At 31.2% G+C, this 25,692-nt stretch overlaps 1 protein-coding gene and 1 non-coding gene across 7 annotated transcripts in view; one reads left to right on the top strand and one right to left on the bottom strand.

Annotated features, from left to right (window-relative positions):
* The window catches only part of DIP2 (disco-interacting protein 2), a 651,591-nt gene that overhangs the window by 490,907 nt on the left and 134,992 nt on the right, over nt 1–25,692 (bottom strand). The window lies entirely within an intron of this gene.
* On the top strand, nt 20,939–21,022 carry TRNAL-UAA (transfer RNA leucine (anticodon UAA)). The gene has a single exon. It is a non-coding gene; the product is annotated as a tRNA-Leu (tRNA).

The following is a 25,692-nucleotide window of genomic DNA, read 5'->3' as shown; positions in this document are numbered from 1 at the left end:
CTAGGAAATCCGTTAGGAAGGCCGGCCGCGAATTAACGATTCTGTGTGGAGGGTTTAAAGGAAATGCTTACAAATGCGTTTATATTTTTTACAGCTGTAAGAAGCTCTAAAGTTTGCGTACAAACTTCGCAAATGAAATGACGTACCGTGACGATGAAGACTTTCTTTATCGTGTCATATTCCAAATGTCCGCATCCGGGGGTCAGAAAATTCTCACGAAATATTTCAGTGAGAACGAGACTCCCCAAAACTGAATATTTTTTATGCCGTATCCTGACGGGCCGTTCTTCTTCGCGGAAGCAAGTGTGTCTGGAATGAACTGTCTTGGTATGCTACAACTATGGCCCCCTCTGACCTCGATTGCAATACGAACCACACAACTTTACTTGGTAAAACGATGCTGCACCTCCTCACTAGCATAACGCTGTACGTGATCGGTCGAATGAAATTCTCTCCCGTGGACCGGATGACAGGGCTTGTTTGCCGTACGATCGGGAGTACGTATCTCCACGTACTCCCGATCTGATACCGAACGATTTTTTTCTTGGGGGTTTAAAAAAGGATCAAGTGTATGCGCCACCGTTACCGGCTGACCTACTCCACTTGAGACACAGGATTGAAGCAGCTTTCGCATCAATTACTTCACACTTGCTGATTAAAGTATGGAATGAACTCTCCTATCGGCTGGATGTGTGACGTATTCTGCTCACATTAAACACTTATAGGAAGAACTGTTTGAGTTGCATAATTTTAAAAATCCGATATTCATTTTGAAATGCATAATATTAGAAAGACCCAGACGCATTGTCATTTTGAGCGAATTAATAACGGAGTCCTTTGGTTTTTTTTCTATTTGATTTTACGGGTAAATTCACCATATACACAACAAAAGGTATTCAGATCATTTACACAATTTCGAGGCATTATGACACTGCATGTTAACAAACTGAACAAAATTAATTCATTCCTAAATCCAGTGCTTAATACAAACACAGCTGTGTTTTCAGCTACAGGTTATGACTTGCACAGACATGATTAATATTGTCCATGAAGGCTCACTCTTCAGTAATACATACGAAGACATAACATTCCGATATGATTTAATTCATTGCCTAATATTGTTTATTTATAGCTTACAAATTATGCAAAGTTAAACAATAAAAAAAATGAGCTAAAATACAATACAGGAGCTTAAAATACTAACTATAAGTTGAAAAATGAAAAAAAATCCTTTAATTATAATTTAAATGTTTTTCAATAACAGTGGTTGATAGAAAGATTCTGAGTTCACATTCGTTTTCAGCATCAAAAAACAGATTAAAATCATGTATCTCATGTTAGGAAACAAAAATTATATTTATCAGTGTAATTATTAACTTTTATTTAAATGATACACCAGAAATCTGAAACTTTTCTTAATCAGCAACTCACATAGATACGAATAATAGTGATCTATTACGTAACAAGAGTTGTAAGAACGTATTTTCACGAGTGCATATAACTTCCTCATAACAAAAAGAAAAAGATGTCCAGAAATATAAATTTGAAGGAAAGGGTAATTATTCTGAAATTTATAATTTACAAATTATTCTAATTATAAATGAAAATAATTTTTCTAATAAAATATTTGAATTTAAATGTCAACGGTAATTAATAAAATCATTTTCAACAATCACTTAAATTGAATACAATTTAAAAAAATGTACAGTTAGTACCAGCATGACACTGTATTTATTATCTGTCAAAAAATTAAATAAAATTATTTTTTTAAATAAATATATAATTTTTAGAAGATTTTGCTAAGAAAATCTAAAAATAATACGATTCTAAATTATAATTTTCAATTAATATTAAAACACAGTCCTTAATACAAAATTTCAACATTCCACGGCCAAGCGTTCCGTGTTACATACTAAATACATACGTAAATTGCTAATTACATACGTAAGTAAGTACGTCGTCCTTTGGTAGCAGCAATCATTTGACTCATGATTTGAACAAGGAAGAGAATAACATATATTCTTATTCCACAAATCAATGGATCACTAACAGATAAATTATAAACCTGATTTTTTTTTTTAAGATGGGGAGAAGATCTGGGTAACATTTACTAACTTTAGGAATCTTGGACGAAATAAGCATAAAATCAAAATAAGTGAAAGAATGATGCAAGAAGATCTGTGTACTTTGAGTGTAGTATTTACCCATATCTTCTTTACTTAACTACTTAACTCTTTCACGAATGTAATTCTACTTATTTCCTCCAACCCAATAATTAGTATTAAAATTACATCTTAAGTTTCTCTGGACAACCGTACTTTATAAATGAGAGCCCTTTGATCGATACACAATATTTCCATTCTAATAGAATTCTAAATTATTATATTACAAGACACCGTAGATTAATACAATTTTTTTTTCACTGTGGTTCTAAGGCTATTTTCTAAAGAAAAAATTACGGAAAACTTGGAGAATAATAAATTTTGTTCATAAAGCAATATCTCCTTGGTATCCTTGTTATATGATAAATTTGACATTGATAGGAAAAGTACACCTACACCTATTAGAGCAAGGTAATATTTACCAAATTTAACTTCATTGCCGGAATTTTAATAGTAAAAACTAAAATAAAAGTGACACCAAAGTCTGAAAACTTGTTAAAAAATACTTGAATTAATTTTAAAAACAATAGAATAAAATTATTTATTGATATTATTTAGTCACTCTTTTTATAACAAGGCCAAAAAATAAGAAATTGTAAAAAACTTTTTGGGATATAAGTTACACACAAGATATTTATAAGTTACGAAAAGTTGTGTTGCATAGGATGTGAAGATGAAAAGAGAGATCGGTGAAGAGGTACGGTGTAAAACGATACTTTAGGGCTGCGAGATGCACTCAAGCGAGCTTATAAGATGTCTTTTAAAAGAAATCCATCGGAGAAAGAAGTAGATATGACGGTAAACCTCTCTCATCTTTGCAACGCTATAACGTCTGCTGCAATATATAGGCGAGTATAACACATCAACAGTAGATAGCAAATGATTTCTTGTAACCTGTAACCTATTAATTGAGATGCTTCACTAATCTGTCAAATAATTTGTCAGTTTGCTACTTCACCTCCATATAATTTACGGCTGCATTTTAAGTTATGTAATTTTTTTACTGTTTTTCAGTTATTAATAAGTGCACGCGCGCGCGTGTCCTTTCTCTCAATCATTTTAATTATCTTTCAATTATGTTTTTTTTTCGTAATGAGCGAACGGCCAAAAAAGTTATCACTGGAATACAAGAGAAAAAGAATAAGGCAGAACGAATTTACCGAAACATATATAATTATGCATAGATTTACAAATGTAAATTTACATATACAAATTTTTTTTCTAACGGATAAAGAACTTGAAAAATCAAAAATGAACGAAAACTGCCAATCATAATAAATTAAGTAATTCATCACTCGGACGATTCAATTAAAATAAAAGACCCGGATACTAAATATGTGTACACTCGGAAATAAAAGATGTGTATACTGGTAGAACCAGAATGTCATGACTAACCCACCGAGTTGGTCTAGTGGTTAACGCGTCTTCCTAAATCAGCTGATTTGGAAGTCGAGAGTTACAGGGTTCAAGTCCTAGTAAAGCCAGTTATTTTTACACGGATTTGAATACTAGATCGTGGATACCGGTGTTCTTTGATGGTTGGGTTTCAATTAACCACACATCTCAGGAATGGTCGAACTGAGAATGTACAAGACACTTCATTTACACTCATACATATCATCCTCATTCATCCTCTGAAGAATTATCTAAACGGTAGTTACCGGAGGCTAAACAGGAAAAAAGAAAGAGTGTCATGACTGTTTACACATTTTAAACTGTGAACCTATGATTTTTTAATTTTTGACTTTAATGTAATATTTTTAACTCCTGATGATGGCTTTCAAGTAAGCCGAAAGAACTAGAGCTTATCTCAATGTGCTGGTAAGTGGTGGATTTTATTAATCGTACATATTTAAGTACATATTTTTTTTTTTTTTAATTTGTAGTTATCGTTTCGATCCTCACCAGAGATTATCTCTCTGCTTTACCGTCAACATTTACCGGCGAAGGTCCGATAATGAAATATTCTGGTCTTTCACCAACGTATTTGGTACGTATCGACATACACCATTGAATATCGACATTTGTCACGTATCGGTCTTTCACGATTATATATAATCTATACAAGAAAAATATGGCGTTACATGGCAGTAACGAAGAAGACCTATTTACATATCGCCCCAAACGACGTAAGAAATCGACGTCATGGGTCCAAATGAACAAATGGTAAACAACTATGAGGCAGCTTTTTTAGTACTTTTTCCTGTTTAGCATCTGGGAATTACCGTTCAGGTATTACTTCAGACGATGAATGAGGATGATATGTATGAGTGTAGATAAGTGTAGTCTTGTAAAATCTCAGTTCGACCAATCCTGAGATGGTTTCCACGATCTATTATTCAAATCCGTATAAAAGTAACTGCTTTTACTAGGACTTGAACGCTGGAACTTTCGACTTCCAAATCAGCTGATTTGGGAAGACGCGCTCACCACTAGACGAACCCGGTGGGTTGGTTTTTTAGTACTGAAGATTTCCACAACAATTCGTTTTATTCTCCTATTTATTGTAGAGCCAGGACATCAGTCCCTTGCTGTTGGGGTTTTCTATTTTATCTGGTTGGAATCTAATTTTTAATGAAGATTATACAGGTGTCTCACGAAGAAACTGACAAACTTTCAACACATGTACTATAGAAAATAATGTAAAAATTTTATATAATCATTGGTCTGGAACGCTTTGTTTTCAAGTTACGGCTAGCGAAATATTTCGCCCGGATTTCAGCTCTAATAATAAAAAGAAGCCCTACTGTAATTTTTGGGACTCAAATTAAGGAGTAATGTTGATGGTTTCGCATGTAATTTGAGCTGTGTAATAAGTAAGATGTGTAAATAAGATAACAAACAGGTCCTAGAACTGTCACTCCCAGTATTTTATAAGATATCCGACGTAAAACACAAAATTCCATGTCGAAAAACAAGTTTTATTAGGTTCATAATACAATAGCTTTGTTAAATGAGTAATAAAATATCGGGCTGCATTCCAATCCTTTGTAAACTGCGGGTGTGATAATTTACTGGGGTTATATCTTGGGAGATTAGCTTCCACTGAAGGTCTACAGGTGCTAGTGCCTTTCGGTCAAGCAGGAATGCGCTTGATGGGGCTCAGATTTTGAGGAGGGTCTAATGTAATCCCTTACCAGAGTTAGTCGTCTACGGCAGCTGCAAGTAGTTGCTGCTTAAGCCGACTGTCATCTACGACTAATGTTTAACTATATAATACTACCTTCTACTGACCTCAAAAAGAATTTAAAATATACCCAAAAAAAGTCATTTAAAATTGGTTTAACGAAGTTAATCCGAACATTTTATTCAAAAGTAGTTAAAGATTACTGTATACATTACATATTCAAAATTATAACGGATTTCAGGAGATAAAAACGGACGCCTAAATACATTATGTTCAAAAGAAAATTAATATCTATGTAAATAACAAACAAAAGATGTGATAATCTAAACTGTAATTTTGATCAATATTTAGAATGCACTTGATAAATCGTTGATGTAAATAACAAACAAAAGATGTGATAATCTAAACTGTAATTTTGATCAATATTTAGAATGCACTTGATAAATCGTTGATGTAAATAACAAACAAAAGATGTGATAATCTAAACTGTAATTTTGATCAATATTTAGAATGCACTTGATAAATCGTTGATGTAAATAACAAACAAAAGATGTGATAATCTAAACTGTAATTTTGATCAATATTTAGAATGCACGTGATAAATCGTTGATGCTACTAACGGCATTTAATGTGTAAGAAACCTGGAACTAATTAAAAATTTTCTTTTAACCGTTACAATAGGAATAAAAAGATTTCAAACTATAAAACTGGTTTCTAAGATACGATTATATAAAAAAAAATCATTAATAAAATACAAAGTTTTATGTAAAAGATAATGTAACGTACAATTACATATTGCACGTCTTTAACAATTTTGGTTAAAGTAAGTACTATCTCTGACTACAACATTTTCCAGTTTTCCACAGAAAAATATGAGGAAAAGAACACGTTTCTACTGCATCGGTTTAAAACGTGCTTTCATTCCTAACAATTACCTCTGCGCATGCGTCGTTTTACTTTAATTCTAGCCACGCATTTAGTGGCGTTATTTTATGCTTCAAATTTTAACAATTCCAATACATGGGAACCTCTAACCAGTTACATAGAGATCAGTGGTGCAAGCTCATAAACTGATGTTAGTACCTTCCGCTTACAAGCGGTAGTAAGTAGCAAAGATGGCGGCACCCAATAGAAAGCGTTCTGCGTTTTGCAAACTGTGAATCTGATATTACCGTTTAACATGCGTCCCAGTGACGATGATAACATTCGTAGATGGTATAAACAATTTGAAACCACTGGCTTCCCTGAACTGAATGACTTTTGTGGCGTATCTCGACGGTAAGTTCGCGTAAGTAACCACCGGGTTGGTCTAGTGGTGAACGCGTCTTCGCAAATCAAATGATTTCGAAGTCGAGAATCCAACGATCGATTTTTTCCTGTGTTATTCGATAATAGTAATGAAATATTTGCTATACTCTTTCACTTCCATTTTTTGGTCTGATAAAGTAAAATTTTATAACGCGCAATTAAATATAATTACCATTTATTTTTGTATTGAGAAAATACCAATCCTGTTTGATAGTTCACGTACGAGTATTAACAATTTAAAAAAAAAAATTAAAAATGAACCCTAAATACGTAATTACTGTGTGAAAATTCTGCCTATTGTTTTAGGAAAACAGTAGAAAAATAACAGACAAATCTTTCAGAATTGCAATACATAATATTATATTTTTTAATTAAATAACGCAACGTCATGATTTTATTTCCGTAAAAAGGAAATTATAAATCGTGAAATAATAACCTTTTAACGTCATTACGAAATAAAACTTCTACCGCATTTTTTTTTTTTTTAATTTCAATAAACAATTAAATCCATTAACTGCAATAAAGCTATTAATATACAGATTGATTCCTAATTTCACAACAATTTCTCGGGAGATGATGATTGATTCTATACTCAAAAATTTAAAAAAAAGTTCATATAACATAGATCAGAAAACAGAGTTTCGGGTCGCGAATCATTTAGCCCTGCTTTCTGCACCCTCTGTAAAATTAAACCGTACTAAAATTCTTGGGGTACAAATCGAAGGATAAATTTCGTGCTTCCTAATGGTTTTTAATCTAAGAAATTGAACAAAAGTGGGTCTCAGATCTGTCTCTATCTCACTTAGGTTTTAAGAAAAAACGGGTTAAAAATGAAAAAAGGTTTGTCGGAAAATACACTTTTTTTATTTGGAATAAAAAATTTTGTTAATTTACCAATAAATAAATAAAAATTTGTAGTTAAGAATTCTTTGTAAAGAATTTATTACTTTGAAAATCGATATGAATAACGTCTATTAAATTTAAACATAAATTAACGTGTTCGTCAACACTCCAATTGAAAACAAATTTGTGGTATCAACCATTATGAATGGTTGACTGAACAATAACAGTACATACATCGCTCAAATGAATATTTAAATGCTAGACACTAAATTTAATTGTTGATCAGCTGTTACTGCCAATCTATGAAAAAATAACAATTTTTAATATAAGGATGTTTTTCAAATTTATTTTTATAATTTTTAGCTATAAATTGTTCAGCTTGCATCACATTTCCGATCCAGTTTTGTGTTTTGTTTCTAATTAAAGTTGAACTTTTCTAATTCTGTTTTAATTTTAATAAACCTTATTTACATAAATTTTCTAAGAATTCAATTCACCATAAAGTTAATTAGAAAATTTTTATTTGTTTATAGGTAAATTGAAAGTTATTTAAAAAAAGTGTACTTTCTGATAAAACCTTTTCGTGTTTTACCCCGTTCTTTTTTTTAAATCTAAACTTATACCATAAGGAAACACCAAATTTATCCCTCAATTTGTACCCCAAAAATTTTAATACGATTTAATTTCACAGGGGGAGCAGAAAGCAGGGCTAAACGTTTCGCAAGCCGAATCTTACTAACGAACCGTTTTCTGACATCTGTTTATATGAATTTTTTCCTTATTTCTGGCTATAGGATCATCTCCCGAGAGATTAAGGTGGAATTTTTGAATCACCCTATATAAAGAAATACCACACCCATGGATCTCGGTCAACATTCACAACCTGTAACGGGTAAGTAATCATATAACTATTTCACAATCAACTTAAAACTAATGTTTTATTTTTTCCACGGAGATACATTTTATAAAATGTCTTGCCATAATAAATTAGTTATATAACAAAAATTATGTACACACCTTTATTAATTATTAATCGATCAAGAATCAATGAATATATTATAGAAATATTTTGTTTAAGTTATTATTAGAAGACATTTCTAGGTCAAATCTCATTATAATTGGCGCGCAATATATTTTCCAGTGAGTTTAAATCTTAATAATTTACTTCAATGATAACTGTAAAACGTTTACGATAATTTTATTTCACTCTCGGATCAGTTTTCCTGTTTCACCTCCGCAATTTAATTTTATGCGTCTTATTTCCAAAGCGGATACATTTCCTTAATTATTAATAGTAAAAAAATAATATACTGTGTTGGAAAACAAAAGAAGACGATATACAGCAATTTGATCGAAGGGATGTCTGCTGATGTTACGTTGGAGCCACATGAATTCGTGGGTGTTGAGCGTAGATCTCGATCTGCTGGACACACATCGAGATCCCGTCCCGTCCCGTCTTTTCGCTACTGCCCGTAAACTCCCTAGGTGTGTCTGTACGCCCGCCGATAATCGGATCTCCAATGTTAACCGAGTGATTAACAGTTTGATGCGTAAAATTGTAACCTTGTACATTACGTATATCATCATAACGCCACCAACAAGCAGAAATTACGTTCGTGCCAGGTCTTTCTTTCTTTTTCCGTTTAGCCTCCGGTACCACCGTAAGGTATTACTTCAGAGGATGATATGTATGAATGTAAATGAACTGTAATCTTGAACAGTCTCAGGTCGACCACTCCGGAGATGTGTGATTAATTGAAACCCAACCACCAAAGAACAGCGGTATCCACGATCTAATATGCAAATCCGTATAAAAGTAACTGCCTTTACTAGGATTTGAACCTTAGAACTCTCGACTTTTAAATCGGCTGATTTCCGATGACGATTTAACCATTCGACTAGCCTAGTAGCCTTGCTCGTCCCAGGTATTAATAATTAGTAATTGCCAATGAGAAAAACGCGTCGAAAAAATTCTATACGTAATTCCAGTTCAACACGTAATAACTAATTTTGCACAATTTGGTTGTTTTCCAGTTATAGGACATTTTTCAAGAAGCAAATGTTTTATTCGGATAGAATAATTTAAAGAAAAAATCTGATGTAGACACCACATGACTTTCTACTACGCCTATTAAATTACATACACTATATACGTTTTTTTAAAAATGAAAAGTTCGTAAATTTTTTTTTATTTCATCAATAACTTTGTTTTCATTAAATTATGCAACTTTTTATTATTATTATGCAACTTTTCCCTTAATTAACATTTAATTTGGCTGTAACTCTGGAACCGATGAAAAGAAGTACCACTTATGATATATCGTTCAAAAGCTCTCAATGAGGGCTTATTACTGCAATTAAGAAAAAATCAAAAATCAAAATTGTTTTGGTTTCTGAGTTTTTTTGGACTCTTTTGGTTCAATCGATTGCAATCAAAAGGGAATTCAACAGGCCTGAATTCAAAATTTCAACATCTTACGACTAATCGTTTTTGAGTTATGCGAGATACATACGTACGTAAGACGTCACGCCGAAACTAGTTAAAATGGATATTTTAGTTGAAATCTAAAAATCGAAATTTTTCGCGATCACTATACTTCTATTACTTCGTACAAAGAAGTAAAGAACAGTTCATTTTAATAAACTATTAAGAAAACTTCACATCATGGAGACGAAGTGATATTAAAAAACAAAAACAAAAAAAAAATATATTTAAAGCAACTGCGACATTAATTAATATATGGAAAGGAAATTAACTATTATCAGCCGTACAGCTTTATAACTGCTAATCTGTTCTATTAATTTTAAGTCAAAGCGCTAAATAATTTTCTTATGGAAGTTACTCTGGACATTGCCCGACTGAAGCAAAATATTTATTTGAATTTCTATTTATAAATATTAATTCATCCTCCACATAAGTTATTTTATATTACCTTACACATTTTATTACTTAGCTTATCAAAACAAAAATATACTAGGTTTATTTTTTTCAACTAATATTTTTTGATTTAACTGGAAAATTGAATACAATAGAAAAATATTAACTTGTATCCGTTAATTAGCTGCGTATTCGGCTTCTCCCGGTTTGTCCGATATTTCTATCCCGTATATTCAAAATAAAATGTTAAGGTTGAAACCGAATCAACTGCTCCTTACCAACAATGACTATTTCTACATCGTTAACGGTTGATTGCCGGTCATATGGAAAGGAAAGAAGTTATCCAGCTGTGTGGTAAATTTGGTCCTGTACCTTAAAAGTAGGCATAAAAAAAAACTTCTTGCATTGTAGATAACTTTCTAGATGTCACTTGAAAGTTAGAATTTCCCAATGTTATTATTTTTCCACTTCTAATTGTCCTCGCTATTGGAAAATCATTTTTTCAATAATTATCGATTCTATGGAAATCGATAATTATTGAAAAAATAACGACTTTATTTTAATGCTATATTTTAGTAAATATCGCTAAAACTGAGGTTGTTTAGAGGATTAACTAAGTGAATGAAAAGAAGGGAAATAATTTTTAAATGGAATGCACAAAAAATTTTCCTCTTGTTTGGAACTGTTAATGTGCAAAATTTCATCACGATCCGAATAAAACTGTAGATCCGTGTAAAAGACAAACGGACACAAAAACATTCTTCTTAATATATATAAGATAAGGTTTGTTTTAAACAAATTTTTGCTCGATTTATACAGATGTAAGTACGTAAGCCAAATTAGGTTAAAAGTAGACACGAAAGTAATTTTTTATACTTTTAAAAGTAAAAGAAAACTTTACTTTTAAAAAGAAAACTTCGTAATTAAGTGAAATTTAGCAAAAAAGAGTGCTCGCGGAATAAAATGAGACCACATTCCACTTTTCTTTACCGTTGTAATGAAACGAATTATTAAGCTTTAAATTCAGTAGAAAAGCTTTGTAAAAATTTATTTCTGGGGAAAAGAGAAAATCAAAACATATTAAAAACAAGATCGATGGAAAATTTACAAAAAACATCGTTATAAAATTGGAAAAGAACCTTTAAAAAGGCTTATATTTCATTAAAATCCTTGATTTAAAAACTCGAAATAATGATTTTTTTGATTGTACGATTATTGGCAATATTAATTGATAGGACGGGAAAGATTTCAGCTAGAAAAACTAAAATGAATATCGTAAAAATTATTAAAATAAAAAATTCAGAAATCTGCATATTTGGACGTCCACTAATAAGTCATCCATTATTCAATCTAAAAGCATCGGATCTTTATTTTTGTAAGTTTTTTTAATTAAATATTTCTTTATAAATTACCCGATGTTTAGAAAATCAATACAAAACCTTTATCTTCATTCCCAAAGAACTGTTTTCGAATTATAGTCGACTATTAAATCAAACGCATAATTTTAACATTTTAAAAAGTTATATTTCACTTAAATGAGATGAATAAATGAACATCTATAAAAATATATAAAACATGTTGCGAATGCTTCATAATCAACGACCAGCATAAACTATTGAAGATAAATTGGTGAAAACACAAGACAATTGGTGAACACGTTCTTCTCGTGGTGTAAGTGGACATTAAGAAAGGATTTTTTTGAAATTCCGAGTTTAAATGGTTAAAATTGAGTAACAAAAAACTCTTTTTTTTTTAATCTCTCGGTATCAAAGGAATATATAATTGATTTTTGGTATGTGTAGTCTTCATGTGAATATCTAAAATTCAAATTTTAGATTTTTGTAATTCCAAGTTTAAACAGTTAAAATGGATTCAAATAAAGATATCAACTTGATTCTTGGTGTGTGTATTCTTCATGTGAATGTTTTTTTTGAAATTCAAAGTTTAAATGATTAAAATGGATTTTTGAATTTTGTTTGAAACCCAACTATTTTTCTAATTTCTGATTAACAAATGAAGATTTGATTTTTGAACGCGATTGTTGGCGTCCGAATTCTTCATATGAATATCTAAAAACCAATTTCTGGATTTTTTTTAAAATTCGAACTTGAAAATGGTGAAGAGGTAAAAAAAATTTGAACAATGGTTGCACATTTTCCTCATTTTTACTCCTTAGATAAATTTCCAAAAGCCATTTTCGGGTTTTTTGTGAATTTCGATTTTGTAAGTGGTGCGACATGTACGGCTGCTCAAGTCACTACCATTATTGATGTACATGCAACGCGACTGACTGCACTTGCTTCCGGTTTCTTGATTAAAAAACTATAAAAAGTGATCGCGACGGGAAACTCAAGTAACCAGACAGCGCGAACGAATCCGCGACGGCGTTGCTAGTAAACATAAAACTAGCTAGTAAACTTATAAACTAAAAAGGATCAATGACTAAGGTATATTCTATGCATGTGATATTCCTACCAAACATAGAAATACGCGAACGTAAAAAAATAAATCGTTTTGGTAATCGATCTTATAGTAGAAATTAATACGAATAAATACGCAATAAATTTTATTAAAACAAATAAATAAAAATGTTTATCGAATGTAATCATTATTCACGTTAGAGTGCAGGCGTGCGTGTTAATAGAATATAAATAAAGCTACAGAATATTCACAGATATAAAAATAACAAAATAAATATATGGGTAAGGGATAAAGAGAGAATTTTTCATTAACTGCGACTTAACATTTATTTATTTATTTTTTTTGAAAGATGGTGATATCTTTTTCATCAGTGAACACTTGAAAAATAACCTGGAATTATAAACTAGAAAGCATGCAAGATAAAAAAGGAAGTCAGGAAGCATTAGGATGCTAGAAACACGATAAAATATAGAGCACCGGTATTTGAATAATAATATTAGAACGGTAATATAGTCTTTACCACAGTTTCACGCACCAGTTGCTATGGCAACGGTTTTAAAAACTCATGTTAAGATCATACACGTCAAATAAACAAACAGAAGTGTATGTACGCGTGCACACACACACACGAATCCTTTCGTGTAACAACAAATTCATGGAATTTCAAGGTGGTATTTCAATTATAAATGCATTAAATTCGCTAATAAGTAGACCGTTAAATTACATAAATAATCGTTTTCAAAATTAAAATACTCTTGCCTGATGATTAAATAGAAATTCATGTACTTCAAATTAGAATATTTTTTCTCTTCAAATTCAATCTTAAAGTTAAACATGCATGTATTTATAGGAAGGATTAGAACGGTTTTTAAAAACTTTAATTTATTAAAATCAAATATATTATTTTTAATAAAGACACCGATTAATCGATTCTTATAACACTCCAAAAGCCACACATATCTAATGTCACTTTGTTGAATCAGGGTTCGTAAGTATATGCCCTCCCTGTATTTAAAAATTGGAATACTGGTACTTTGTTTCATTCTTGTTCAGGCTGTATTATTAATCAGAACCAACCAAGTAGACGTAAATATACGTATAATGTTGTATGGCCTGGCCAAGATTTTCAACCTCCCATATGATAAATATCAATAATTTGTGAGATAAAATGATATAGGGCTAAAAAAACTCCCTAATTCAAAACTGAAGAAAAATAAATACAATTTAAATTTGGGGCCGCTTTTATTAAAAACTTAAGGGTAGTCGGAAAATCTCCTTTTCGAAATAAAAAAAAAAATTTTTTCTTTATTGTTTAGTGCATTTTAGATAGATTTCATAAGAAAACTAACACCAGTTGTAATGGGTACCATGATTTGACTTCCGGAAAATTTCGACACATATTCGCGTTTCACATCCACCAGATCCCAAAAGCACCGTCAGTCCAAACGTTTATATGCAAATTTATATATATATGTCGAAATTTTCCGGATGTCGAATCATGGTACCCATTACAACAGGTAGCTTTCTTACGAAATGTACGTAAAATGCATAAACAATAAAAAAAAAATTGTTTTTTCTGATTCCAAAAAGGAAATTTGAAGTTTTACGGGATAAAAGGAGGGCCCCAAATTAAAATTTTGTGTAGGGCCCGGCACTCTTTTAATTTTATATTTTCGTGCTCAGTTTTGAAGTAGGGAGGTGTTTCAGCCCGATATCATTTTATCTATCTTAGTTAACCGTTTTTTTTTTTTTATATTTCACTTTCTTGTGGACAGGATAACTGCCGCATTTTTGCACCAATCACTTTCAAATTGATACACAAAATATAACGACCAAAAATCTCGGTCGAGTTTGTTAATGGGCAAAATCGAACCATGGGGGAGGAAATGGGAGGCCTTTTTCGGAAAAACAAAATATCGCTATAACTTTCCTATTAAGTAAAATATCGAATTTGTTTAAAATTCCGACTATTTTTTGTATAAGGTCCTAATACGTATATAAGTAAAATTTTTTGATATCACCAACCATTGGCCTAGGGAGTGGAAAAAATGGGGCTTCGAAGACAAAAAATAATGTAATACCTCCCTTAATAGGCACAGTATAGAATCGATTTAGTTCTATTTTATTTCATCATCAAATACAAAAGATATTGTGAGAAAAGGGCGTATCTCGATAATGGTTGGAGACGCATGAACTAGCACGAAAAATTAATATTGAAGTTGAAGAGAATTTTAAACCCAATACAATCGCGTATTGTTTATTAATATATGAAAATATAGTGGCTTACCCATCATTTCATCATGAAATTCTTAATTATTTGTTTATTTTTATTATTATTTTTTATACATCTATTTTAACACTTTTTAGCATGAAAAGACGGGTGTTAGATAAAAACATGTTCAAATTAGCGTTACGCAATTTATATACCGGTAAGACTTCTTTAGGTATTTTAATACGAAAATGAATAACTAACTGTAAAACACAATAAATAAATGTTGAAACAGAATGACGGAAACGGAGAATTAATGATGATGCCACGTTATATTGTAGGGTCGTTACGCGAGAAAAAATTACAAGGAGTGACCGTCGCACAGCTGGAGGTCACCAGACAAAACAACACAATACCTATCTATCTAAAACGGATGACGGAATAAAGGTGAAAGCGATCTAATGACCGAGAACTTGCTTCCAACCGAACCGCACACGCCTTTCCGCCACCACCCGCTTTGCCATCATCAATTCTTCCTCCTACTAATAAATCTTCTACGGTAGATCTGTAGATACAAGTGTGTGAAATGTGTGTGTGTGTTTGTGCAAGCGAAAGTGAAAGTAGCAAGTAACAAATAAAACAAACAATAAAATTAAAAGGTAACAAACAAACGTAATATAGCTTAACATAACACGGATAAAAAAAGAGAATCGGTCTCAAGTTTCGATAATGAACGTCTGTTTCACTCACTCGACTTCTTCGATCGAACCCGACCGAATAGAACTTATATGTTAGAACGCCCCCGCAGGCACATTTCTTTTCTTTAGACACGCCTGATTATTAAACAAGATCGATAAATAGGCAGATTTGCGACTACTATTATTAATGTAGTAAAGCAACCTTTACTAAAATTTAATATCATGTGAAAAGCGGATGAAGGCACGATGTGTCAATTTCTCTTTACTCAATCTTAACCGATGTAAAGTTCCTTGAAATATACTATTACATCTGACACGAATAAAATCATTAATATAATAAACCGCAACTGGATTTTAATTTAATTGTTATTAATAAATAATTTCTAACATAATTTTCGCTGCTTTTTTCTGTACTTAATAATAAGAGACACACGTTCATGGAAATTGAATAAGAAAAATCTGACAACACAGTGTCACTTCGATGATTCTAACTAAAGTGGGCGCGCAAACCGTATTTAATTCCCGAGGGTGTAATAGCGGTACTAGTAATAGCGGTACTAGCAGCGACGGTCGGTACTAACTAAATTAATGTTTCACTACTTACATAAATTTCGCTTGCACGGTCGGCAGACCGGTGTAGCCGCGAGGCTTAACGCACCAGGTACCAAGTTGACCGGACGATCGAGTTTCAGACCCGGCCAGAACAAGTTATTTTTTTACACTTTAAATATTCATTTATTTTTTTCTACCTCTCCAGCTATAAGTCACTGCTACCGACATTTGAAAAATTAACTAAATAAAATAAAATAAATAAATAATATTTAAAGTGTAAATATAATTTGGTTGGGCCCAGTACAATTTCAAATTTTCCGGTCCAAGAGGACGAGGGAAAATAAAATTTCCCACAGGGAAAAAGGGAAATTCCAAGGTACGGACGGCAAAAATAGAGCTCCTTGTGATGACGGGTGTATTACTGACGCAGTATGACCACTTGGCCACTGCTTAAGAGAATTTTCTAGAGCGGGGGTGCGATTTTGGGAAAACTTTTTTTGTAAATATAATTTTTTAATCGTTAGCAAATATTCCTAAGAAAAATACGACCTTAATTAAGCAAAATCTCGAGATACTCGTAGTGATCTTGCCCTACACTCTCAGCCGCTTCACCTTTTAAATTGAAAATTTACATCATTGCTCTATATATATAGAAGTAGTCTGATCATGTTTTGTCAAAATCGGTCTAGTAGTTCTGGAGATATAAGGTGATTTACGTACATATGAACATTAGCAACCGGAAATAGGTTTTTTGGGTTCCATAGGTGTCGTCAAAATCCGGTGAAAACCACATAAGCCCAAACTGGACCGATTATAATACTTTCCCTTCTACAGTTACAGCACAATCTAGACAAGAAAGCAAAACTTTACTGCAACAATTCATTAAATCTCAAAATATTAACAGTAAAAATGAACTGCTAAAATAAAAAAATAAAATTGCTTAAACTGCTTGTAAAAGATATTTTAAGTTTGCATTTTGTTTCTCACAGTCCATAATATTTTGAATAGGTGTAGTAAGAAAACCCACCGGGTTAGTCTGGTGAACTAGTCATCGCAAATCAGTCGATTTCGGTATCGAGAGTTCTAAGGTTCGATTCCTAGTAAAGGCAGTTACTTTTATACGGATTGGAATACTAGATCGGGGATACCGGTGTTCTTTGGAGAGAGAGAGAGAGATAGAGATAGATAGAGAGAGAGAGAGAGAGAGAGAGAGAGAGAGAGAGATAGAGATAGATAGAGAGAGAGAGAGAGAGAGAGAGAGAGAGAGAGAGAGAGTGAGAGAGAGCGAGAGGGGGAGAGAGGAGAGATATTATTCTCCAATCAAATTTACTACATTAATAAAAAAAAAATTTAATCAAATTTTTATCATTTTATAAATTGGAGCCAATCAGGCTGATCAATCGCCTTCAATGTTGGTGATCACAAAAATTTCGAAAAAAAAAATTAAAACCGCCTCTTTTTATTTTACAGTAAATCTTTATCACATCATTAAATTTGACAATGAATTAGATCAAAACAAGAACGACGCAAAAATCAACTAAACACCAAGCCTATTTACCTTGAGATTGACAAAAGGCAGAACAAATGATTACTTTAATTAGTCAACCAGAACACGTCGCGCTCCTAACAATGTCTTTTTTATATTTTATTCCTAAACAGTAATATACGTAAAATAAAACAGAAACAACTTTCTCTGAGAAAAAACACTTCGCACGTTCAGGATATTAAAACGACACTTCTTTTGAAGGAATACAAATATACCGAGCGGAATAAAAGTAAAAAAAAAAATAAAAATGCTTAGTTTTTGGCTGAACAAAGAACAAAAATCAGTGATTATTTGTCGATGTACGTTTTTCAAATTAATACTCGTAGTTTTCAGAGAATACTTTTAAAAACAACACTCCGGGACCACCATTAGTTACGTATTGCTTCAGAGCTTGAATTTAGCGTGTGAAAATGCCATTTCTGACCGTGATTTGAACCCGGTACCTACCGATGAAATATCTAGCATAAATAAAACTTAATATAAATGGTACGCAAATAATAAAATTACTAAGTTTAATAAATAATCTTTTATTTCTTTTTTCTGTTTAGGTGGAGGGTAATGTTCGTATGTACGTCCTGTGTTGGCCACCTATTTTCATGAAATTTGGCACAGACATTGGTGTATATGGGGCATTTTTTGGTAAAATTTAGGGGTCAATATCTCCAAGGGGTGAGGACAGATAGTGTTTTGAGATCAATTTTCTCACAATAATGCAACATAACCCCACACTTTATATTAAGTTCAGTATTTACGTGCTATCTTTTTATTTACTGCATATATTTCAATCGATTTTTTTTAAGTCTTCCTAAGCATAATCGGGTAATATCAGGGGTGGGAGAGAGTAAATCAAAGTTAAAATGTATCGATTTTTTGCTTTAAAATTTCCTGACATCATACCTCTTTAGAGTTATCCTGCACGAAGGAAACGGTGGTATGAAATGAGTTTTCTACGTTTCGTGACCCAGGGACTCCAAAAAAACATTAAAGTTGGAAAAAAGTTTGCACGTACGTACGTTTTTAATTTTTAAAACTTTTTGACTTATTATTTCTTTGTATGAAGTTAAGGAAGTATTGTGTTTCACATTTCAACGGAAATATCCATTTTCACCATCCCTGAAACAATTTTGACCAGTTTCGGAGTGACGTCTGTACGTACGTATGTACGTATCTCGTATAACTCAAAAAACGATTAGCCGTAGGATGTTGAATTTATAACTCAAAAACGATTAGCCGTAGGATGTTGAAATTTTAGAATTAGGACTATAAGATCTAGTTGTGTACCTCCCCTTTTGATTGCTAGTGACAGAACCAAAAGTGTCCAAAAAAGCTCTTATAGATTTTTAACTGCAGTAATAAGCCAAATAAAATTTTAATTAATGAAATATTTTTATCTTACAAGGGGAAGACATCGGTTCGAATCAGACTTCAATCTCCTTTTTTCTTAACTTTTTTTTAATTTAAATATATTGATTTATTAATAATTATTAACCTTTGATTGTATAAGAATTTTTACAATAAATAATTATGCAATAATAACAATTAAAAGTACATAAAATTCTATTTCATTAATAACTTCTGATATTTTTTCATATTTTTTAATTAAAAAAAAAAAATTTGTATATTTAATTTAATAGTAGTACAAGGAAGTCATGTGATGTGCACATACGATTATTATCTTCCTGCTATGTAAAAATAAATAATATAGTTCAGTGAATAAGGCAACAGGAAACCACTTCACTCTTATTTATTTTTCCTAATAAACCTAGCACGGTATATTTGTTATTCCTTAAATGAGTATGTCACTTTTGAAACTGACGTTTGAAGCTTTGATACAATGATACTATAGATTCAGAAAACATCGGGCCCAATAAAGCGGATACAACATAGCTCTTTAGATTAAAATTCAAAATACTTAGGTTCATAATACAAATTACACATGTTAATAGCATTATACCATCCTAACTAATTTTCAACCGATTTTTCTTCGAGTAACGTTAATCAGAATTTAAAATTACATCAAACAAAAATTAAAAAAAAAAAAATAATTTAAAAATATTAAAAAAATACTTAAAACAAAAAATGATAAATAATGTTGAAAGAAGATGGGGATACTAAATTACTTTAGAAAGAAAGAATGTACAAGAAATATTGGTCAGTATATATTGACGTGTAAAAGCTGAGGGCTATATTCTGACGTACTTTTTTTTGTTTAATGTTATTCTAGTGAACTATACATCAACTTAACTAACTGTATTTGACTTTTTATACTTTCACAAAATAAATAAATACGTTAAGTAAAACAAACAATATATATATATATATATATATATATATATATATATATATAACACTAAGATAATTATGTAGATAAAAAGTAACAGGAAATGCTATTAGGTAAAGAATACAAAAAAAGCATATAAAGCTACTGTATAAAAATAAATACTATAAAAAAAAAATAGCTCTACTGATATGAACAAGTCATGTCAAAATGAAGAATATTTCGTCAAAACTTGGATTATTTTACTTGTAAAAATTGGAAACATTTCGTAGAAAATTACTCAAATTCGTTATTTCCATTTTTTTTCTATAAAAATTAAAATATTTACATAATTTATTTACGAGTACTTTTTCTTCTCTAAAATTAAAAAAAGCTATATTATTACTATCACGTCTTACTTATCTAATTATTAGAGTTTAGATTACTTAAAATAAAGATTACGTAACGATTTTAATTTATAATAAATATTTAACCATCATTAACAAAAAAGAGGAATTTATTTTTTGAGATTAAAATAAAAATAATTAAGTGAAATATCTATCGTATTATATTATAAAATTATTAAAACATAATAAAATGTTAAGATTAATTCTTTAGCTAAATCAACCTCTTTTGCTATTTCGATCAGCAATATTCATGTAATAATAAAAAATTATAAATGTGAATTATTACATGAATATTGCTGATCGAAATAGCAAAATAGGTCGGTTGATTTAGTTAAAGAATTAATTTTGTATAATTTTTTTCGCACGATGATTTAAAGTATTATTTACAGTGATCGTAAATATATTACAAGAGTTTTACATAACAATACAAAAAACGTAATAAATAATTTCTTCAGTTAAAATACGATGCAAATATAAAAGCAAGACAACATACAATTTTAATGCATTTTTTTATGCGAAATGATCAACAAGTCAGGTTGGCCGAGTGGTCTAAGGCGCCAGATTTAAGCTCTGGTTCCCAAACGGGAGCGTGGGTTCGAACCCCACACCTGACAATTTTTTTTTTCTATTCACAAAAATAATATATTTATTCCTCCGTTTTAGTTATACATTTTCACAAAAATAAAATTAAAATTTGTACAACTAAGACATAAATTTTCAAAAATCAAAATATTTAATAACGAAGTATTATAAAGGAATCCGTTCTTCTTTGATAAAATACAATAACTTTACTATAGAAAAATATTATAACAAAATTTGTTTTCCATCATACAAAGTCATAAAGATCATACCAAAAGAAAAATGGAAAGTTAATAAAACTTAACATTTAGCCTTAATTATTTTATTACTGAACGTCAGTAATAAAATAATTACAGTAATAAATAAATTACAGTGTTACTTAACGCAGTAATTAAACACAGATTGTTACAGGTGCCGTTACAATAATCAATTAAAAATTATACAACCCACAAAAAAATAATGATGGAATAAACACATGCACATTATCAGACATATGAATAACAAAACGTAAATGAAAAGTGGGAGTCAAGATTCCCTGAAGCGTAACGAAGACGCTTTATTACAAAATATAAACCGTTGCATAACAGACACAAATGTTCAAACAACATTTTATTGCGCATGCGCTACTTTTCGCTACACTTACAGCTCAGTAGCAAATGCGAGTGTAAAACTATACACTTAACGTTTATGTTTAGTAGAATTAATAATTATATTAATGACAAAAGAAATTTCAAATTGTTACAACATCCCGACTGTTAATAGTGTCAAGGAACACTGAAATATAATTTTAACTTCAACTAAAAATAATAATCTACTTTATAAAGAAATATACTCGTGTATATCAAATAAAAGTAATTTACATCTTCAGCACTTTATGCACAGTACAGAAAAATATTTAAAAAAATCTGATGTGGACACCAGCTGACTTCCTCGTACGCCTATTAAATACTTTTTTTTTTGTCTTCAGTCATTTGACTGGTTTGATGCAACTCTCCAAGATTCCCTATCTAGTGCTAGTCGTTTCATTTCAGTATACCCTCTACATCCTACATCCCTAACAATTTGTTTTACATATTCCAAACGTGGCCTGCCTACACAATTTTTTCCTTCTACCTGTCCTTCCAATATTAAAGCGACTATTCCAGGATGCCTTAGTATGTGGCCTATAAGTCTGTCTCTTCTTTTAACTATATTTTTCCAAACGCTTCTTTCTTCATCTATTTGCCGCAGTACCTCTTCATTTATCACTTTATCCACCCGTCTGATTTTTAACATTCTTCTATAGCACCGCATTTCAAAAGCTTCTAATCTTTTCTTCTCAGATACTCCGATCGTACAAGTTTCACTTCCATATAAATCGACACTCCAAACATACACTTTCAAAAATCGTTTCTATTAAATACAGATACTCATTTTTACAGCACTTCATTTAAACTTATACCGATTAAATTTATTTAATTTATTTAACCGGTATACAGGAAGTTGTTCACTAAATGAAATAGTTTAATTACACTGAAATTACACAAAAAATAATTTTTCTCTAAGTCTGATACCGTTTCTAAAATTACTTTTTTGCGTACATTACAGATCTGTATATCACCCTTAGTTTTAAAAAAATTACGCGAAGAAAAATGTAGTTAAAATCTGAAAAATTTATAATTTTGCACGGCCGTGCCTGTGTTAGAATGATTTCGCTGATGCTTTTCTTTTATAAATAGCCTCAGGCACATCCCGAATTAATGTCAAACAGTAATCGGAGTATTTAATTTCCCTTATAGCGGCTTTCCATCACCGAAATATATTTAATAAATTATTTCGACGATGGTTTTAATCTCCATCCAAGCGTCGCAACAAAACGATTTTCTTCCTCTACTAATAATCAGGTTTATAATAAAAATTATAAATGGACCACTGAATGTGAAAATAGGAGGAGAAAAGATTATGGAGGTAGAAGAATTTTGTTATTTGGGAAGTAGAATTACTAAAGATGGACGAAGCAGGAGCGATATAAAATGCCGAATAGCACAAGCTAAACGAGCCTTCAGTAAGAAATATAATTTGTTTACATCAAAAATTAATTTAAATGTCAGGAAAAGATTTTTGAAAGTGTATGTTTGGAGCGTCGCTTTATATGGAAGTAAACTTGGACGATGGGAGTATCTGAGAAGAAAAGATTAGAAGCTTTTGAAATGCGGTGCTATAGGAGAATGTTAAAAATCAGACGGGTGGATAAAGTAACAAATGAAGAGGTACTGAGGCAAATAGATGAAGAAAGAAGCGTTTGGAAAAATATAATTAAAAGAAGAGACAGACTTATGGGCCACATACTAAGACATCCTGGAATAGTCGCTTTAATATTGGAAGGACAGGTAGAAGGAAAAAATTGTGTAGGCAGGCCACGTTTGGAATATGTAAAACAAATTGTTAGGGATGTAGGATGTAGAGGGAATACTGAAATGAAACGACTAGCACTAGATAGGGAATCTTGGAGAGCTGCATCAAACCAGTCAAATGATTGAAGACAAAAAAAAAAAATACAGCCAATTATAAATTTAGATGGACGATTTAAAAATAGAAGCGGTTTACGCAAAAAGAAAGTAATTTAAAAACGTTCAATCAACTCTCTGTAACACCGGGACAGATAGTGAACCTCGCATAGACCTGTTAGTTATATATAATATAGTCGCTTCCTAATGATAAAAATATTAGGATATTAGAGAATGCTTTTAAACGTACATCAACCTTCTTAAAAAGGATTTTATAACCATTTTTTGCTCTCTTCCGTACATAACAAATTTCGTTCGTAATTTATAAAAAACATTTATAAAATATTGTAATTCATATTTACTTGTTATAAATCATTCTAAATTTACGAATGATAATACTAAATTTCTGCTGTAAAACTGTTTATTATCATTAAATAAATAACACATTTCGGTAAAAGGAACCGACCGGAGATAGTACCTTTTTATTTAAAAAATTCCTTATTTACCATCAACAAAATAATGGACGAAAAAATACTCAATTTAATAACGGTAGATGTAATTCAATAGGTTATTTTATCAATTTTTATCGGGATATGAATTTTATAATTAAATTAACTTTTTATTTAATTTACTGTAAAAGTATTTTACGAACGTCATTTATCACCTGTCATTTTTATTATTTCTTTTAAAGAAAAATACCCAAATAAGATGGCGTTAAAATATTGATTTTATCGATAAAATAAAAACCAGCCAACAATTAATCTCGTTACTGTCATTAAATAACAAAACTTTGAAAAAAATTTAATAATAAAAATATATAATTTTTAGCCTTTAAACCTAATAATCATTTAAAAAATATGAAGAAAAAATTATTATTAAAACAACGCACATGATGCGAAGTTATAGGTAATCTGCTAGGATCCCCTGTGAACGACGTAGATCGTATTAAATTTGGAAATCGAACGGATCATTTAAAACCAGAATTAGTGACCGTACGAGAAGATTAATAAAAACGGGCAACATTAACTTGTAAATTATCAAGAATGCTGGGGAATATACTTGACTGAAAATAAACATATTGTCACTAAAATTTAAACATTTTAAAAATTATTCATTTACAATTGTATAGAGATAACGATTATTATTATTATTATATCACAAAATTATAATTACTGTCACCATCCGCAGACATCGGGTGATGGCAACTCATCTCGTCGGTCCATAGAGGGGGGTAGGGGTTTACTTATTAATTCACTAGTTGAAATGATTGTAACTCATCGGATTGATCTAGTGGTGAACGCGTCTTCCTAAATCAGCTGATTTGGAAGTCGAAAGTTCCAGCGTTCAAATCCTTAGTAAAGGCGGTTATTTTTTTCGGATTTGAATGCTAGGTCGTGGATACTGGTGTTCTTCGGTGGTTAGGTTTTAATTAACCACACATATCAGGTATGGTCGAACTGAGAACGTATAAGTGTATGAGTTACACTTCATTTACACTCATACATATCCTCATTCATCCTCTGAAGTAATACCTGAACGGTAATTTCCGGAGGCTAAGCAGGAAAAAGAAAACGGTGAACAGATAGTAAAATACAGATTAGAAATAATAAGTTATTTTTTATTTTAGTATCCGACTTCAGAAATGAGCAGCAAACATACGAATTTAACAAAAACAAATTTCAGGACCGCAAATCAGATAATTTCGAATTCGAGAGTTCTAAGGTTCAAATCCTAGCAAAGGCAGTTACTTTTATACGGATTTTAGTACTAGATTGTGGATACCGGTGTTTTTTGGTGGTCGGGAGCACACATCTCAGGAACGGTCGACCTTAGACATTTACATTCATACACATGAATGTAAATGTAATTACAAATGTAATTATGAATGTGAATGTATTCTCATTCATCCTCTGAAGTGATACTTCCAGAAACTGAACACAGAACCCACCGGGTTGGTCTAGTGGTGAACGCGTCTTCAGAAATCAGCTGATTTGGAAGTAGAGAGTTCCAGCGTTCAAATCCTAGTAAAGTCAGTTATTTTTAAACGGATTTGAATACTAGAAAGTGGATACCGGTGTTCTTTGTTGGTTGGGTTTTAATCAACCACACATCTCAGGAATGGTAGAACTGAGACTGTACAAGACTTATACTTCATTTGCAGTCATACATATCATCTTTTGAAGTATTATCTGAACGGTAATTACCGGAGGCTAAACAGG

Source organism: Lycorma delicatula, chromosome 8 (assembly GCF_047948215.1).
Source record: "Lycorma delicatula isolate Av1 chromosome 8, ASM4794821v1, whole genome shotgun sequence".
Taxonomy (NCBI): domain Eukaryota; kingdom Metazoa; phylum Arthropoda; class Insecta; order Hemiptera; family Fulgoridae; genus Lycorma; species Lycorma delicatula.
Note: the sequence above shows the minus strand (reverse complement) of the source record. Positions and strands in the feature narration are given on the sequence as shown.